General features: G+C 43.5%; 1 protein-coding gene across 2 annotated transcripts in view; it reads right to left on the reverse strand.

Moving 5' to 3' along the window:
• The window catches only part of GABRG3 (gamma-aminobutyric acid type A receptor subunit gamma3), a 566,143-nt gene that overhangs the window by 351,675 nt on the left and 199,398 nt on the right, over positions 1–15,070 (reverse strand). The window lies entirely within an intron of this gene.

Consider the following 15,070-nt stretch of genomic DNA (forward strand, 5'->3'; position numbering starts at 1 on the left):
TGTTTGTTTTTTAAAATAATTCAAAGAAGAATATAATGCATGCTTCAATAGGCAAATAAAACAGCCTTCAACAGTTTTTTAAGGTCCAGTGCTATTTCAATCGCCTCTTCACCCCCTTCACAATAATACTTTTGTTAATTAAATGTGCAGTGTGGTGGATGAAATCATGGAGTCTGGATCCAGGCTGCCCGGCTTTCAATCAGCTCCTGACGCAGCTGTGCAACCTCAGGCAGGCTACTCCGTCATTCCTTCCCTCCTTTTTCACTGCCATCAGCTCATGGCCAGGAGCTAAACATAAGCTGCAAAGCCAAGCCTAATGCTTTGTTTTATTTTCTCCTTTCCAGTTGTTCTGTGGCCTAGGGAGAGTAAGATAGCTTTTTTATATTGTATTCAGATACACAACAACATGATCAGATACACATTAGAAAGAAAATAAAGCATGTTTGTCACCCACTAAACTCTGGCTGATTATTTCACTGCCTGTTCATAGGAAAAAATATTGAAAAAAAAGTCATCTGTAAAATAATATTCCACAAATTAGACATCAAGGATTTAAAGAAAACAACCACCTAAGGCTCTTCTCACTAAGATGAATTGATCACCCTTCGTTGAAAGCTAAAAATGATTCATAAAAGTAGAAGTTTTATGTTCTTGCTATTGTTTTCGCTCTATTTGGCTTGATCTCACCCTCAGACAACATCCTCAGCTATCAAAGGATGATTTTGCAGGTTTCCGGTAAACATCGGTTTCCCATTAGTGGCCTGCACCAGGAGCAGCTCATCTTGGCCAAATGGACATCCTTTTCATTAGGTCATTGAGCCTCCACACCGCCTGGCCCCCAGCAGAAGCCCTTTTCGATTCCCAGCAGCTGCAAATTCAGCGAGCGTACAGCACATCCAATGGAGCGCTTGACTTCAGCACAAATCTCTTTGCTTGGCGGCCCTGTGGGGAGTGCTTTTCTATGCATCAGCCTCTCAGCTAAGCACCCCCTCCTGTCATCTCATTCAACTCTCAGGACCACACTGGGCACAGAGAATCATTACCTCCATTTCATAGACCAGGAACAGAAGCCCAGGGGTGTCCAATTCTAAAGTCACTGCTTTCACATGGCAGGTTCACATTCAAACACAGTTGGCTTGATTTCCTGCTACATGCTCTTAAACATCATTTACAAAAATCATACAGCCCAGCCAAACCTGGACAATCCATGGATGCAGCTGCCAAAGTATTTAGCATTTGAGAGTAATTTCTTAGGTCCATGGCATGTTATCACCTGTAATTTTGAATGAATACTGCACACATTCGGATAACAACCTCACATGACGAGTGAGTGAGAGTGAATTACCTAGGTCCCAGCCACCCCTGCTTCCCAGGCAACTGCCTGCATTTCAGCATAGAACACATGGCCTAAAACTCAGCTGAAGAAACTGCAGACAGTACCTTCCACCAGGCACTGTTATCCCCAGAGCCGATGTGAAATTGATGTCTTGGAATCCGCACCTTCCCTGGCTCCAGCACACCACTCTAACATCTGGGTCTACAATCAACTTGGATGCTTTCTACTTACTACTAACCCGCAGTGGGGTTGCATTTTGTTTTCAGTTACATCCATATGATATTATTGGATTATATACAATACAGCATATTACAGTAGAAATTATATTATAGTATATGCTAGGTTACAGTGGTGTTTGGTAGTTTGAAGAATTCACAGTGATTTCTTGTGTACAGAACTGGATGAGAAACATCACTAAGTATCTGGTAGAGTTTGACAGGAATAAAAAAAAGCCCGGAAACATCTTGGCTATGACCTTATAATCTGAACATGATCAGTCTCCTCACTTCCGAGCGTTGGGATCTTTTGTTCACTGCTGTTTTCCGACCATCACTTACAGGAATGCTTGCATGCAGCAGCCACTCAAAGTGTGTGTATTAAGTAGAGGAGTAAGTATTTGCCATAGATACACAGCAGAAAGAGAAACAACTGCTTCCACAGAGACATGGGCAGGATGTACGTGTAGTCAGATGGCTTTGCATATAGCATAGAACAAATAGAGTGAGAAATTCATTCAGATTGAAATCTTCAAACCTGTTTTCCAGGCCTAACATCAGCCTGATGCCCTCAGTATGGTGGCTCTGTGCAGCCACAAGTCGGTATTACCGCCTTCCCCATCACGTCATCCCCAGCCATTTGTATTAGGACAGAAATCTCACACAAATCGTACCCCAAAACAAGAGTCTTGGTGGAGCCTCTACCAAACAAAGGTGTGCATGGGTAAGAGAACTACCTCTTGTTTTTCTCTCCCTGGTGGCAAATCTCTAGAATGAAGGACTTTGGGGTTTCGTGAGAGACAGCCTGGGGAGTGTTGATTCTACATCCTCTGCAGACAATTAACCCGACTGCCTGTGCTCGTGGGCAGCTAACATTGGTTCTTCCCCATGCAGAAAGTCTGCTTGCCACAAACCGCTCCTCCCCACAGGTGCCTGCGTGCTGGGAGCCACCGAGATTTCATGGACATATATTTATTCAAGGTTGGCCCTTCACCCCTTCAGGCCTTTACTGCCCTGTGCCATCTCATGAAGTTGTGAACTGCGGCCCTCCTAAGAAGTCGGCACAATTCAGCAGCTGAACGTAACACCCAAAGCGAGAGGGGATTTCAGCTCTGAAATACTAAACCGGAACAATACTCCTGTGTTAGGTTGGTTACTCCAAGCCTCCAGCCCTAAGCAGACATAAGATAGACCCTTTTCAGTGGCCACACGGGATATATATGCTGATAGTGACAAAATGTGAGTGGATAAGAGCATTAGTCGGTGGATTTAGGGCCAGGAGGTATCAAGTAGAAATTAGGAAAATAATGACAGAAAATAGGTTTCTGTTCTTTGATTATTGCTAGAACTGAACTGGGGTGCACACGTGTGCACACATGAACACACACACACACACACACACACATGCACACAAATGTGTAGGTTCACCTAGAAACAGGATCTGAGTCGAGCTAAATCTGAGTGAGTCAGGATGATATGGTTAGAGCAATGAGTTGAGCCTGAGGGTATACATGGAGCAGTGTTTGTTGAGGGAAGCACAGCAGTCGATGCTTCATGATGAATCTGGTGCAAACACAGGGTAGGCGGAGAGTCCCGAGTGTGACGATGGATGCACAACATGACCTCAGGATGCAAACACACCTGCCTCAAAGCACACGGCAGTCATAACCTGAAGAATTCCACAGTTGCTCTTCTTGTTCAATCTCATTTTTTCCCCTTTCACTCAAGCCATTTGCCCATTTACTCTAGTTGCTGTTGTGACCAGAATGTACATCTACTCCCTCTTCTACATCAGTGGTTTACAGACTTCACTTAGACCATGCTAACGCCCTTCAGAAAAAGTGTGTGTTCATGATGGGCAGGCTCAATTTATGTCTCTCACCCCCAGGGCCTGGACAACTTCTTGGTGAGCTCTGTGATTGGTAAAACAAGTACAATGAGCCCCGCGGTCTCCTGGGGAAGGCCGAGGCTCACGGAGATGTTCAATCAGGCAGTGGCTCTGCAGAAAGCCGTTCAGTCACTTCCACGTACCCGTGAGTGTGCAAAACATACTGCCAGAGAGAAGTGCTGCGGCTCTTCAGAGCCACGTCCAGCCTCAGCGAGGAGGTGACGAACTGTGAATCAAGAGAACAATCTGGTATCACGGCACAAACATTCAGCATATTTTATACACACACGGTCCAAAAGGACCTCATCATCTCTCTTCTGCCCAGCTGTCCTCCCTTCAATCATTATAGTTTTCTTTTCCAAAGACCCAGTGCATCTTTGGCTTCCGTCTTTACCACAGCATGCAAAGTTCACACCATGAAAAGGCACAGAACAGATGGCAACAAATAGAGAATCAAACAAAACTTCTGAAGATACAAGATGAATGGACCTCTGGCAGGACAACAGAACTCGAGGGTTCTGTGTGTCTTTGTAGTCTGGAAATGAGTGAATTTTGAACAATTTGAAACTGGAAACTGTTCACTTGGGTAGTTCTTGCTTAAAGTTTCATACTCTACCAATGGAGAAAATGATAAATTTCTTAGAGTCAGACTAAGCATAAAGCCAGCAAAATTTTATCACAAAAATCAGAGGAAGATTTTATGCAAACAAGGTAAATAAGCAATTACAAAACTGAGGGCATCATTATCAACAAAATGGAAAGAGCACAACACGCCTTATTCTGAATGTGGCCAGTGTGCTGTCCTCACGGGCACGTATGATCTCAATGGGGCCAGTGTGCTGTTCTCACGGACACATATGATCTCAATGGGGCCAGTGTGCTGTTCTCACGGACACGTATGATCTCAATGTGGCCAGTGTGCTGTCCTCACGGGCACGTATGATCTCAATGGGGCCAGTGTGCTGTTCTCACGGACACGTATGATCTCAATGTGGTCAGTGTGCTGTTCTCATGGACACGTATGATCTGAATGTGGCCAGTGTGCTGTTCTCACGGACACGTATGATCTCAATGGGGCCAGTGTGCTGTTCTCACGGACACGTATGATCTCAATGGGGCCAGTGTGCTGTTCTCATGGACACGTATGATCTGAATGTGGCCAGTGTGCTGTTCTCATGGACACCTACGATCTCAATGTGGCCAGTGTGCTGTTCTCACGGACACATTGACAAAGTGTGCATCAGCCACGTGTGGGAAATCGCTACAGCTGCTCCTGAGGGGAAGGCGGATTGCCACGCGGGGCGTGTTTGAAATGGCAAATCACAGCAGTGCATTGATGATAGGAGTAAGCAGTATTTCTGATGCAGGCATTGTTTTGAATTTCTGAAGAGGATGAAATTTTCATAATTTCTGACTTGTAAGCTTCCATGAGTTTTCTTTATTTGTTTTATTGGGGATAGAGAACAATACCCCAAAATGAAGGCCCCCAAAAGAAAAGTTTTTCTCTGACCTTCTCCTGCCCTCTTCTCAGTCCCATTCTCCTCTGAGGCTGCCATAGAAATAAGAATCCCTCTTCCCCAAGGGAGGTCACAGAAACCAGAACCTGTTTTCCTACAAAGCCAGCTATAAACCCTAAAAAGTATTATGTACCTATCCTTAGCTCTGCCCTATCTGTGTAAAACCTGGCCATAAAGAAATTATCTGCCCTACCTTGTTTGACTATATAAGTCAACAGACCTCCATTCCAGAGAGAGGCCTGCCTCATACCCAGAAAAGAGGAATATGTTTTCAGAGAACCCAAGAAGAATCTAGATCGATAGGCCTTGCTGTATTTTCCCACTCAGTCTATGACCATTAGATCACACCCTTTTTGTTTAATCATATTTCTACACAACTGTCCATATTTCGTTGACACTAATTATAAAAACAGACAACCTCCCCCATATCTCTGGGTCTTCAGTCTGAAGGTTATTGTGTATACATGTTAAATAAATGTGTACGTCTTTTCTCCTATTAACCTTCCTTTTGTGAACCGACTTTTCAGCAAACCTTCAGAGAGCCAAAGAGATAGCTCTGCCTTGGCCCCTACAGTTCATTTACCAAGAGTATTAAATGAGTCAATAATACTTATCACTTGTGGAGAACCTGTGATATGCCAAACATGGCTTTCCATGATTTGTTGAAGCTAGTCTTTCCAGCATCCTTGCAGAGTTTTTGTCAAGAGATTAAAATGCACATCAGAGTTGTTAAGGAGCATCCCACAACGAGTGAACTACAAAAACTAGTCAGAAAACCAGGTAGGTGTGACTCACACAATCAAATCACCAACTCTTTCCACACAATACTCCATTAGCCCAAGAGTTAATAACTTAGACACAGTTGACAAAAATTCTCTTCTTGACCAAACTTTAGTCAGGCTCCTGAACCTTTTCTCCAACAGGGCCCACCTGTGCACATCCCTGTGCAATCCAGTATTAACAAGAATCCTCCATCTGGGTATCTGACCTCCCTCAATACCTGATTGGGCTCCTCATCCACCGTCCCCCAGGAGATGTCTTATCATCCTGGCCTGCTTCTGGCAAGAGTCCTGTTAGGTGGGTTTGGGCAGGATCTCCCTTCCACTTGATGTTTCTTCTTAGTCACTTTTCCATCCTCTGACCACCACTCTGCTCACTGGCTATAAATTCCTACGTGCCCATGCTGTGCCCAGAGTTGAGCCCAGTTCTACTCTGAGGCTTCTCTTCCCTTACTGCAATGGTCCTAAATAAAATCTGGTTTTATTGCTTTCACTACTGCCCAGCTCTGGTTTTCTTTGACACAGTCTCTGATGCTATTTTGCTACCTTATTTAAAATCAAACAGTTGAAATTGTCTTTGTAAAAATTATAACAGCAAGAGAAATCAAACTCAGTGAACTCCATCTTGCTTCTAACCTCACAAGATAACTGCCCTTGTTCATTCCTGAGCACAGGCCAAACTAACTATGAGAGGAACTTAGTTTATAACTTAACTTTGAAGCAAGAATGATAACTGACCCAGTATTGATCATTCCCAAAACTGACCCCCTCTGGGGGACAAAACCACCTTTGTAAGACTAGTGAAAGGGCGAGGTCAGGATTATGAGAGGGGCTTGAATACTGCTAAAACATAGGCATAGTAAGACCATATGCCACCACTGTCACCTAGCTTGCTATTCTATAACTGTTTACCACTCAAGAGTCATGGAGCTGGAGGCCACAAGATTTTTAGCTTCCCCAACTGCTCCTTTAGATAAAAACACTATTGTAAAACCTGAGACTGGTTTTGAGATATTTCTCAGACTTTTGCATTCTGGCAACCAACTGACCCCCCTGGACATGTGACTCATACCAAGGATCTGACTCAACCAGTCCTGTGACCTGCTGCCCAAGAAACTGACTCAGCACACAAAGACAGTGTTGCCACTCCTATGACTTCATCCCCAACCAATCAGCAGTACCTATTCTCTAGCCCCCTGCACATCAAGTTATCCTTAAAAACCCTAGCCTCTGAGTTCTCGGGGAGAAAGATGATAAAAATGTCTCTTGTTCTCCCACTGAATAGCTTTGCAATAATTAAACACTCTCTCTCTCTACTGCAACACTGCTGTCTCAGTGTATTGGCTTTTCTATGAGGTGGGCAAGAACCTGTTACATTCAGTGAGTTCAGCATCTCATCTCTAGCATTTTCCAAGCTCTGTTTCCAGCACACAATAGTAAATCCAGATAGCTGGGCTGCCCATCCCCAGCTCCCTGCTTCCCACCCTATGGCATGCCCTAAGTCTTTTTCCACTCTAGACACTTTCTTCAAAAGCCACCATGCCAGCCTCTATCAATGCTACTGTCCTATGTCCTATGATGCCTGGCTAGGGCAAGGGGAACAAAGCCTAGGACCTTCATGCAAGTTCTGGAACTTGGACCTTCTGGTCACCTCTTCGGGGCAGCCTTCCTGACTTTCTAAGGCAGAGTCAATCACTAGAAATGTTTAAAGTGACAACTGAATTATTCTTAGCACAAGATCACTCGTGCCTTCACTTGCAGTTCCTTAGACTCCATAACTGCTAGTACTCCTCACGTTTTATTATCGTGATTCATTAACACTTATGTCTCCTTGAAAGCAGAGTCCTAAGCTTCAGATCCTTTGGCGTAACCTAGAACAACACTAAGCTATTCAGTAAACACTGGTTTAGAAAATGAGTGGTTAGAAAAGAAATACTATTACTTTTATTGAACTCATGTTTTTGGTGCTAATAAGCACAATAGACCCTACAGCACTCATCCTGCAACAGTGCTTCCTGAGGCTAGCTCTTTGAGAAAGTCACATTACACATTAGCATAGTAAAAGCTGTATGGTCTCTTGAAGTTAAAAAAAGGAATGGGTTTAATTTTCATTAGCATTCCAATGTGAGCTACCGAATGCATTTTTGACTTTTCTATTTTTTTTTTTTCCAGCATACTGGTTACATAGGCCAGAATCCGAACTTGATGCCCTATGCCTTTTTAAAGCAAAGTAGCTGATTTGACTCTCTAAGCCTTTTTTGGTGCATAATTTGCCCCGGGCCTGCTGCCCAGGCCTCTCTGAGGAGGCTCTGCAGGCTGATCAGAGGAAGGAACAATGTCTCTTTTCCTTCACTGTAACCTGCACTTACAGGTGAACTAGAATGTTTAAAGCAACAACTAAATTATTATTAGCACAAAAGTCAGAATGCATTGTGCAGGGGAAAGAATGCAGGCGTCTGTTCCCCAGGGCAATCTCAAGGGATGTCTGGAGCACTGTGGGCCCATTGGCCGTGCTTCCTACCATTTACCATTTATTTTGTTTTATCGTCTCCATTGGGAATGCCAGTAATGTTCCCGTGAGAGGCTCATGTCTAGCTCTTGTCTAATCAGAGGATTTTAGTTAAAGACATTATTACTGGGCAATGGAATCAGGGTGGCTGCAGTGTTTCTGAATTTTCCCAGATTCTTACTGCAAGTCAAACAGATTAACAGGTAACATGAAAAACCTATGGATGATATATTTAGAAACAAACAAACAAAAAAGTATCAGGAAACCCCCTGATCCCGCAAATACTGGTAGTGTGGCCATAGCACTTACTTCAGTGAGCCCGGCAAGGGGTTAGCACCAAAGTGTAAGGGCTGTGGATGATGCAAGGGACCCATGAACCCCACAGGCTGTCCACGAACACACACCCCCAAACCAGGGGCAATACGACAGCACGTGGTGACGAGGCTGGGGGAGTCCTGCAGGCTCCACATTGCAGGTGGAGGTAGAACCTTCCTCGAGCAGGGCGGAAGCCCTGGGGTAAGGGAGGCAGCCAGTGCCCTGGGTAGGAGGGGTGCACAGGAAGCACATGCCAGGGAGACCTTACAAAAGCAAAGCCCATCATCCCCAGAAGGCCCCATGGAAGACCGAGACACACAGAATTAGGGGCCAACCTTGGTCCTGATTGGTTTTAAACAATACGTATTTCCTAGCTCTGAGCAATGGAAGGTTCTAGAAACTGTGACGACCTAATAGCAATGCCCACGTGCCCACATGGTGACGCCCAAGGTGCCAGATGGTGTTTTCTAAATGCCATTCCCCACTGAGAGGGGCAGAGCCCCTTACAGGATCAACCTATTCTAGGGCTTGGTAAAGAAATGTACAGAAATGCTGGGACACCGTGTGATGTCTAAGGACCACTAAGGAGAGGTCAAAAGTCATGAAAGCCAACTTGCAGGGGCTTCCGTTAGCCAAAGATAGGACAATCTGAGAATCACATAGAGTAGTGATGGTATCTGATTAAAATGCACTGAACACATAAGGACCTACAAGTTTATAATGAGAGTCAACAAGGTTTAAGAGAAACAGAGGCAGTTACTGGTCCACACTGGAGATAACTAGGGCACTACCCACTCAACAAATTAGCAATTAAAGGGAGAGATTTCAGCATTTATCCTCCCTTTCCTGTACAACAGGCTTTCTGGGGGAACCAAATAGTTCTAACTGATGAGGGAAAGCTGCTTTGTACCAAGGATTCTAGCTATTAAAAGACGAAGAAATGGCCTGTGATGAGTTACAACACACGAAATGCAGAAAATGTGGGGAATAGAACAAGTTAAATGACACCATGAGAAAGCAAGCAGACAAATCTTTTGAACAAATCAATGCTTGAGAATCAAGGACATGTCTCAAAAGACATGTGGGTATCACCAAATGCACTGGACAGTCTGATACTAATTTAAACAAAGCAACCACACAGTGGTTTTTGGATATGGGCTGGGTATGACATGATGCCAGAAAAATACTACTAATTGTGTTGGTAGTATAACAACATTGCCTTTTTTTTTTTTTTTTTTTTTTTTTTTTTTTTGAAGTCTGTATTTTTTAGCAATGAATTCTCAAGTATGTAGGAGCAAAACAATAAGAGGCCTGAGTTTGCATTAAAATATTTCACCATCAAAAATATCAAAAGGTGCAAAAAAATCTTGACAGCTGTTGAATCAGATGATGGGTAAACAGAGTTTTATTATACTGTTTTCTTTGATGTTGTAGGTGTTTAAACATTTTATCTTCTTTTTTTATTTTCAGAGACAGGGTCTCACTCTGCTGCCCAGGATGGAGTGCAGAGTCATGATCATAGATCACTGTAACTTCTAATTCAGTTGATGCTCCTGCCTCAACCTCTTGAGGAGCTGGTACTACAGGTGCGAGTCACCATGCCAAACGAATGTTTAATTTTTTTTTTTTTTTTGTAGCAATAGTGTCTTGCCCTGTTGCTCAGGCTTCTCCTGAACTCTTTTCCAGCGATCCTCCTGCTTTGACCCCTCAAAGCACTGGGATTGCAGACATGAGGCACCACGTCTGGTCTAAATGTTTCCCAATGAAATTTTCTTACAAGTGTTACAGTAAGGGAAAAGTACTCCAAATATACATATTTATAATTAGGTACAGGTGAAAAGTAAACTCTTAAAATATTTTGGAGCAAGGAATGCTATTCAGAATCTGTCTTTCTCAGTAAAACTAAATCAACCCATATCCAGATGGCTTAGAATAATTAACCGAGGAGGAGGTATAATGGGCATGTAAGTTTGAGTTACTTTCTCAGTGCCACAGCCCTGTTAGGATGCAATAGTTCTTTGCTGTACTGCTAACGGGACTCTAATTGCATCCATTTCTCTGCATCGATAAAGTGGATCACATCCAGAACATTTTGAAATGTTAGGTAGGTAAAATACAACAAGGAAGCCCTGACAGATCAACTTTAGAGCTAGAAAATGATTCTAGACTTTTAGAATGGAGTGTTAAGATGCACTGTCACAGCAGATGAACCTAACCATTTGATGAGGTATAGCCCTCCTAACCCCAGAGTGAGGTTTGCAGGAAGGAGGAGTGTTTCTTTAAGTGCATTCACAGATGAATGAGTGGAATTCAGGCCACCCAAATGACGCAGGGTACAAATTGCTGCTGGTGGCCTCGTTTGTGTGGTTCACTCAGGGTGGCTGTTCTCAGACCCACTAATTAATCCTGGATCACAGTTGGCCCGAGAGGAATGAGGCCCCTCCTTCCAGGTGCACAGACCTGGACGATGACGCTGTCTATGGAGTGGAGGCCCTTCTCAGAAGTGGAGAATACCAAGAGTAACCCTGGATACCTGGAAGGGCAGGAAGGCACCTGCCCTGGGTAACGGGGTCTGCAGTCACATTTAACTTGACTAAAAGGGATTCAGTGGCCACTTCTGGCTCACTGTGGACTAAGGTTGCAAGTGCATGCTGGCCGTATGTATTAACTACCTGGACACTGCAGGAGGTGATGACCAGGTCTCTTTCTGCAGCTAGAGGAGAGAGGAGATCGGGTAATGATGTTCTCAGTGCCGAACAGCCAGTGGAAGTGGCCAGCAGAGCATCGCAGGGGAGTTTAATTTGTAAAAGTAAGGTACACAAATTTGAGGTTAAACAATCCCATTCATACACGTCAAGTGAAGGACTCAGAGCCAAGGGAGAAAGAAAGGGTGGTGGCGGGAGTCAGGGGCGGGATCAGTGTAGAGTCCAGTCCTGACAATCCCCAGAGGAACTCTAGAGCCAAGAAAGTCACCAAGTGACAAGCAAGCTAAGAACTAAGGAGCCTTCCAAGATTTCAAAAGGGCTACTCCAAGGACCTGTGCAAAGCTTCACTTCTCATGACACTTCCTTCCATGCACCTGTCCACACTGTCCTAGCCGCGTCATATCACATTGTTGCTCCACATACATACTCTTCTCCTTTGAGCACTGCTGTGGGTTGAATGTCCTGTCAACACTCATGTTGAAATTTAATTCCCATTGTAATGGGATTAAGAGGCAAGGCTTTTAAGAGGTTATCAGGCAAATGGATTCATGCCATGATCAACAGGTCAATTATCACAGGAGCGAGCTCCTGATTCAAGTTTGGCCCTGTTTTTCTGTCTCGCGTGTTTATTCGGCATATGACACCTTCCATCTCACGAGGACTCTCACCAGATGCCAGCATCATGCTCTTGGACTTTCCAGCCTCCAAAATCCAAAAGCCAAATAAACAGCTTTTCTTTATAAATTACACAGTCTGCATATTCCATTATAGTCGTAGAAAATTAGGTAAGACAGACACCTTGGAAGCTAAAATCTCCCTTATTCATAGTTCTTCACTGCACATAGAAAGGCAGCGCCTGGCTCAAGCAGGCACCACACATATGTACCTTGGTTGGCCTAAGACCTAGGTAACATCTCTAAGAATATAGGCACACACCAGACAGAAACAGACAAAAGCTATGGTGTCAGAGAACCATGGCAAGAGAAGGAATATAATTTTCTTTCTATTATTTTCCTATTTGTTGGTATAGCATCTCTCTCTCTCCATATATATTATATTATATATGTATATATATGTGTGTGTGTATATATGTGTGTGTATATAGACAGACAGATAGATACACAGATGATAGATAGATAGATAGATAGATAGATAGATAGATAGATAGATAACACACATACACACACACATTTTGGGGAGAAAAGTGATAGCATGGCATATGTCTTGGGCATTTCCATCAGCTGTAGTGACTGAATGAGAGCATCTATGTACAACAATGTTCCTTTATTTCTAGCTTTCACATTGGTAGGCCAGGGGAAAGAAAAACATAATTTTCATTTACTACTAAGAGACAAGGTGAAATAAAGTGAGAGGATTCCATGATTAAAAATTTGATGCAGATATTCAAAGCTATAATTCATTTCTTAACTAGAAGCCTGGATTCTACAAGCCTGATGTTTTATTAGTCCTATCAGGTGTATGGACTATATTTTAGCAGAAACATTTGATGCCCAGGCTCCCACTCCACCCCCAACCCCTACTGAGCAGTGAACCTGAGCATCATGGCTGTGAGACACCGGTCCTCTCCTCTCATCCCCAGCACCCTCAGCCAGCACCAGACAGTGCCCTGCTCCCTGCTTTTCTGTCACCTGATGAATCGTCTGAGTCAGCTAAGAGCGAGTACTAAAAGCCCAATCTGGAAGGGACAGACTTGAAAGTAGTAATTATATATTTTCAATTTGAAAATTGCTTGAGATGAGAGATTCAAAATCTATTTGGGGATGCATAAATAATACACTGGTAATTGGCACATTTTTACATCAGCCTTTCCATTTTAAACACTCAGGACAACTAAGGAAAAGTGCCACGAACATGAAAATGAGATCATATATTTCTTGCCCACATCTTATTTGTTACATTCTTCACATGATTCACATGATTCATGGAACATACCTCCACTGTCATGTTCTCAAAATAATCAAGAGCACTGATACCTCCACTGGGAAACCGATGGACTGAACTTACATAACTGAGGCCTTTGGTGTGTTCACACTTGATGTGATTACTGATATGTTTCTGTCTTTCATCCTGCTTTTTTTTCTTTGTTCCATCTGTTTTTTGTTCTGTCTTCTTCTCTTGTTTTCCTTGGGATCAATTGAGCGTTTTAGAGTTTCTATTGCATCTCCCTTATTGACTCTTAAGCTTTACCTCACGGTGTTGTTTTTAATGGTGGCTCTAGGGTTCATAGTATATATACATATACACACACACATATATATCTCAATATATATGTGTATGTCTTTATCAGTATCTACTATAAAAGAATACCTTGTGCGTACATGATATGGTCTGCGTGATTTACAACAGTATACTTTCATTTTCTCTCTCTTGTCCTCTGGGCTATTGCTGTCACATATGTCATTTCTATACATGTTACAAACTCAACTAGTTTTGCTTTCGATGGCCAAACATCTTTTAAAGAAATGAAGGAATGGAGAAAGCGCTTCATATTTACCCACATGTCGGCATCTGTCTGAACTCTCCACTGCTTCAGTAGGCTCCAGTTTCCATCCAAGGTATAACAGTCCTTCAATCTCAAGAAGCTGGACTGTTTCTTGCAATGCAATTCTGCTAGAAATGAATTCCCTCACTTGTTAATCATAAAATAGCTTGATCTGACCTTTATTTTTAAAAGGTATTTTCCCGGATATAGGATTTTTGTTCGTAAGATTTCTTTCCTCTCTCTCTTCCTCCTCCATCTGTACTTCGGATATTTTTTTCCATTGTTTTTGGTCTGCAGTGTCTATGATAGCAGAAGCATCTTTTCACTAACATTCCCTTTCCTCTGTGTAATGTCTTTCTTCCCCAGGACTCTGGCTGCTTTTGGATTTTTTTCTTTGTCTTTCAGTAATTTAAGTATGATTTTCCCAGTTTTCAAGAACTGTGAGAAATAAATGTCCTTTGTCCAAGCCTCCCAGCCCATGGTATTCTGTTATGGCAGCCTGAACCTGCTGAGATGGAGTGGCCGAGAGGGCGGCTATCTAAAAAGCCTGCGCTATCCCACAGGGATGGGAGCATATGCTGTTGCTGGTCATCGGCTGCAGCTCCTCTTGTGTGTGACCTCCATGGGAAATGTCGGCAGCACAGTTTTGATCACATCGCATCACCATGCCCTTCCCTCAGATGGTTCCCATAGCCCTCGGCACTCACCAGGCCCAAATGATCTATCCCTAACCTACCTTTCCAGACCCATCAACCAACACGCTTCTTGTCCCTCAACTCCTTTCACTCACTGGCCTTCAATCAGTTCCTCCAATGGGCCCAGCTTCCCCAGTCTCGCACCTTCGCAAGGTATTCCTCCTCCCTCCCCAGGAAGCGCTCTTCCACTCCCAAGTACAATTCACTTGCTCAACTCCTGATATTCCTCCAGGTTCTAACACACCCAGCACTTATCCAGGGAAGGCTACTCTGCCTTTACTTATCAGATAAATTCTCCCATTGTGCATTTCTTGACATCTGTATATAGCACTGACCAATATCTACAAGTATGTTTTCTGTGAATATGAGACTAGTGGCTCTTCCCTGCACTTGTCTTGCTCCATAACGACAAGGGCCCATGTCTATTTCTCACCATTGCACTCCCAGCCCTTGGCACAGTACTTGGCCCACATGCCTATTGCGTGCTCAGTTATCTATTCTAATAGACTCATTAACAAAGGGTAAGAAGGACCTGACTGCCAAACACATTAGGTCATGGCTGCACGGCTCTCTCCTCAGGCCTGGGCTTAATTCCTCTGCAAGAACTT

Source organism: Chlorocebus sabaeus, chromosome 26 (assembly GCF_047675955.1).
Source record: "Chlorocebus sabaeus isolate Y175 chromosome 26, mChlSab1.0.hap1, whole genome shotgun sequence".
Lineage (NCBI taxonomy): Eukaryota > Metazoa > Chordata > Mammalia > Primates > Cercopithecidae > Chlorocebus > Chlorocebus sabaeus.